We start from the raw sequence: 5662 nt of genomic DNA on the forward strand, positions 1-5662 counted from the left end.
TCACCTTATCCATCTCCAGTCCTGTTAGCCAAAAAGAAAGATGGATCTTTCAGAATGTGCATTGACTACAGGGATCTCCATAAGATAACAGTGAAGAACAGGTATCCTATACCCAGGATTGATGATTTGCTTGATGAGCTTAAGGGGGCTCGATTCTTCACAAAGATTGATTTGAGATCAAGATATCATCAGATTCGTATGCGAGAGGGTGATGAAGTCAAGACTGCTTTTATGACTGATCGTGGGCTATATCATTTCTTGGTGATGCCATTCAGGCTTACAAATGCTCCAGCTACCTTTCAAATCCTGATGAATAAGATCTTGCAACCTTTCCTCTTTCAGTTTGTCTTGGTGTTCTTTGACGACATTTTGATCTATAGCAAGACTTTACAAGATCATTTGTCACATATGAGGAAGGTTTTTTATGTGTTGAGACATCATAGGCTTTTTGCTAAGGAGAAGAAGTGCTCTTTCATGCAGACTGAAGTGGAATACTTGGGACATATAGTCAGTGAAAAAGGAATACAGGCTGATCCCAAGAAGGTGCAATGCATAAGAGATTGGCCAACGCCTACTACTACTACCTCTCTTAGAGGATTTCTTGGTCTATCTTCATTCTATCGCCGATTTATAAAGCATTATGCAGCAATTGCAGTTCCTTTGACTGACAGGTTGAAGAAAGAGGCTTTCTTTTGGGATGCTCTTGCAGATAGCAGCTTCAACCAGTTAAAGGAATTACTTACTTCTGCTCCTATCCTAGTATGCCCGGATTTCTCCAAAGAGTTTACTATACACCGTGATGCTAGTGGCCGTGGCATTGGGGCTGTTTTGCTTCAGGAGCATGGAGTAATTGCATTTGAGAGCCGTAAGCTTACAGATAAGGAGATGGCCATGAATGTTTATGACCAGGAAATGTTGGCTATCCTGCATGCAATCAAGAAATGGCACCATTACTTATATGGCAGCCGATTAAGAGTACATAGTGATTATCGGGTACTCAAGTATTTCCTTACTCAGTCAAATCTCACTCCAAAGCAATGACGATGGGTAGCTACATTACAGAATTATGACTTTGATATCACTCATACAAGGGGCAAAGATAACATAGTGGCTAATTCTCTTTCTCGTATGTGGGCCTGCAAAGTGTCAGCCATGATAGAACTACATAATGATTGGATTGAAGAATTACAGGAGGCCTATCTTTTAGATGAGGAATTCACCAAATCTTTCAGAAATTACAGCAAGGTCTTATGGAAGAAAACTCGCATTACCAGCTTACAAATGGTTTTATTTGGTGGAAAGGCAAGATTGTTATTCCCTCTACTTCTTCTTTCAAACGGAAAATTATGGAGGAGTTACATTCTTCGCCTTTAGCTGGACACTTGGGAGTTTTCAAGACTTATGACAGGATAAGCAAAAGCTTTTATTAGAAAGGACTGTGGAAAGATGTCAAGGACTTCGTTATGAAGTGTATGCCTTGTCAGCAAAATAAGGATAGCACCCATAAGCCAGGAGGTTTGTTACAACCATTGCCTATTCCTACGGGTAAATGCACTCATATTACTATGGACTTTATCACTGGCTTACCTACTACTAAGAAGGGGTGGAATAGTATTTATGTGGTGGTTGACAAACTCACCAAAGCAGCTCATTTTATCCCAACAAAAATTTAGTTTACTGCTTCTCAAGTGGCCAACCAATTTATGGAGCATATTTTTAGACTACATGGATTACCGCAGGTGATTGTCCATGATAGGGACTCAAAGTTTATGAGTAACTTCTGGCAAGCGGTATTTACATCTATGGGCACTAAGTTGGCTCCATCTACGGCTTATCATCCCCAAACTGATGGACAGACAGAGAGAGTTAATAAATGGTTGGAGACTTATCTTCGCCATTTTTGCTATGATGTCCAAACCTCATGGGATTCTTGGTTACACCTGGCTGAGTTTGCTTACATCAATTCCACTCATGCAAGCATAGGAGTTTCACCCTTTGAGGCTTTGTATGGTTACAAGGTGCCCTTACCCACAGTCATCTTTAATGAAAAGATCAATCCTCATGGGAAGGAAGAGTTGGAAAGAATGCAGACCCTTCTTCAGCAATGTAAGGTAAATCTAAAGATCAAATGAAGATGTATGCTGATGAGAAGAGGAGGCCTTTAGAGTTTCAAGAAGGAGAGATGGTTTTGTTGAAGGTGCCCAAATCTAAGTACTCTACGTTGAAAGATGGATCTAGTAATAAGCTTACCCACAGGTTTTATGGCCCTTACAGGATCCTTAAGCGGATTGGAGATTTGGCATACAAACTAGAGCTTCCCTCTTCTACAAAGATTCATAACATCTTCCATGTTAATCAGCTCAAGCCTTATTATGGTGATCCAGTGGATATAGTTGATGAGCTGCCACCTATTGATGAAGATGGTCTTGTTCAGTACATCCCAGAGGCTGATATAGGTCAGCGCGAAAAGAAGCTTCGATCATGTTCTATTGTGGAATATTTGATCAAATGGAGAGGTTTACCATCTGAAGAGGCTTCTTGGAGACCTGATTCTATATTGGATGAGTATCCATACTTGAGGGAGACATTGGTGGCTGAAGCCTATTGCTTATGGAGCTAGTAATGATGCAGGCTGGTTCAGGACAGCAAGCTGTTTTAGAACAGTTTTTATCGTACCTAATTTTCAGAATTAAGCTATCTATATGGGCTTAAAGTACTCTTCAAGAGCTTCGTTTTGATATATGGTTCATTTGGACACTTCTATCAAAAGTTATGGCAGATTTGGTCCAGCAGGTACTGTTTATTCAGCAAGCTGTCTACTTTGTTCTGGGATTATTTGTTGAAGACTTTATGGCTCCATTTGCTTTTGAAGTATTTCAAAACATGTATATAGTTGGGCCTTACTTCCATTCTTCAAATTCAGCTCTTATAATGGTCATTCTTCATTCATTTCCCATTTGTAAAGCTGTAAAACAGAGCAGTACTCTGTTCTATCCATTTCCTCTCTAGTTGTTTCTAGGTTTGTTTTTTAGGACAAAAACTTTTGGGAAGGGATGGATTGTAAGAAGCTGGGAATAGCAAATAAGTGTTAATAATATTGATATTATGCCATGTCACACTGACATTGGTATAAAAGGAGAGAAGATGTAATTTTTCACATCTTTTTGACACATTAATACAATTATAGACTTTCTCTCCCTTCTTGGTCACAGCTTCTATGGGGCTTCCCCTTCTTTCTTGTCTTTCTCTCTCTAAATCTAATCTTTCTCTCTCCTCGTCACTCTTATTCTCTCTCTTCCTACAGTCTTTCTCTCTCCTCTGTAGTCTTCTCTCTCCTCTTTCTCTCTCCCTGGTTCTCTCTCTGACAATCACGAGCCTGCCAGCACACTGCAAATGAAAACATGTAATGAAAATAGCCAATCAAATAAAATAAACAATTAACTAAAAAGCAAACAGTATTCCATTTAACGCACATTCTTGCTTGGCCATGGATACCACTTAGAGAGTTCATGAGGATAATTTCTCTGGTGACTGTATCCGATGCAATGAAAAAAATACAGTAGTTTGTGATGGAATCAAAAGCTTTGAAAGACATTGTTATGTTTGAACCAAATCTCAAAAACAATTCCATTGATAACAGCGGATCAACAATACATATAATTTTAGAAATTTCTTGACTAAGGGATGCAATCAATGCTCTAAAACTAATAGTAAAAATAAAGGAGTGTTATTTGCAATCAATAGCACAATCATTTTAAATACTAAAATTTTTTAGAGTCAAAATGCCTTACCTTATGTAATAATAAACTACAAAATCTGACAATTGAATATCCTTTCTAACAACTAGCATAGACTTGTCCTCAAGAGATATGCTAAGATAGTCCTCTTTCTTAAAAGTGCAAGAAAAATTGATAACCATTTTTCCATATACCTCACCCATTCTCTTATAATTAACAGGGCCAAGCACATTGATTTTTCTCTTACAAACATCATCCTCGGTTTCTATAACCTCTTGTGCTTTTTCCTCTTGGACAAACTCTTGTTGGGATGCAGTCCTTCTTGGGTGGTATAGATGTATCACATCCTCGATCTTTGGCCCTTTCACTTTCCTAGATAATTTTGGGGGAATGTTAAGGATCTCAATGGCATTTTTATCAATAGTGGACAAGGGCCTCAATACCTTGTCGAACATGTACCTTATTCTATTGATCATACTAAAAACTTTGCTCCTCAAGGTGGTCATATGAGCATGAGCACCAACAATGTAAGCATTATTCATAAAGTCAATAACAAAGTATTCAACTGCCTCCTAAAGATAAAGAATTGTTGCAAGCTACCATTTCTTTTGCAAGCCAGTTTTGGTCAACACTCTTGATAATCTATCAAAAATATCCTTGACAACTTTAATAAAAGTTGTATTTGGAATGACATGCTGTAAAGTTCTCTGGGCCTTCCTTATCTCACTAAAACACTTCTACATATAGTAAAACCTAGATCTCCTCTTTTTCCTTGGGTTGGAAGGCTTACTTCCTTGAGCAAAAGAGGGTCTAGATTGATTTGTTGGCTGATCAGGTACTCTAGGGGAGATTGGAACCTTGGCAATTGTTTGCTTTGTTCTTGCCATCACTGTTGCCTAAGAGAAAATGACATGGAGAGTAATAAAAAAATATTCTCCCGTATCATCGATAGAACATGTAGAGGATAAGTTGATACAATGCGAGAGCAGTGAAGCCAAATCTCTGCAAGGTCCTATTCGCATCATATTCATGGAGCAATTGATACAACGCGAGCGCAACAAAGTGCAATCTTTGACACGATCCTTTTTGCTCCGTTTCATGGACGAACTGGTATGGCACAAGAGTGGCATAGAAAAATCTCCATAGGGGTCCTTCTCGCTCCATATCAATGAGGAGCAAACATGCGTGTGCAAAGTACAACCCCTTATTCATGTCTTTTTGTAATGTCTTATTTTTTGTGAGACCTTATACTTATCAAAAAAAATCCATTTTTTAAATAAAATCATTATGCTCTTAAAAAAATTTAAAACTATTTTAAGAAAAAAATTGAGCTCTTTTGCTATTTTAAAACTATTTTTTAAGCAAAAAAGACCTAAAATGACCCCAAAAAAACCCAAAAATAGCTTACCATGATATGGCTCAAACATCATGGTAATTTTTTTTGTGCTCTTTTTGTCATTTTGTGCTTTTTATGGTAAGATATTTTGGTTTTTTATGGTAAGAACAAAAAACCAAATACCCCCCCTCCCCTCCATTCGCACCATATCATGGTAAGCTATTTTTGGGTGATTTTTTGTGTTTTTCTTAATCATTTAGGAATTTTTGCTTAAAAATATATTTAAAATAGCAAAAGAGCTCAAAAAAATTTCATTTAAAAAAAATAGAGCCTAATAATTTTATGAAACTTTTTTAGATTTTTTAAAATTGATGTAAGGTCTTACTAAAAATAAAGATCATAACATTATCACAGAGTCACATGTGACCATTATCCTAAAGTAAAAAATTTTGGGCTATTCCTTTGCCTTTTTTTCTACCTATCATTACATAATTTGGATCCAATAGAGACTATCTTTTTGAATATATATTTTATCTTATTGTAGCTTGATTTATAAAGGCATCTTATTATGGATTGAGGAGAAGTATCT

Source organism: Lygodium microphyllum, chromosome 5 (assembly GCF_053477565.2).
Source record: "Lygodium microphyllum isolate KBCC chromosome 5, Lygodium_microphyllum_v1.1.10, whole genome shotgun sequence".
Classification (NCBI taxonomy): Eukaryota; Viridiplantae; Streptophyta; class Polypodiopsida; order Schizaeales; family Lygodiaceae; genus Lygodium; species Lygodium microphyllum.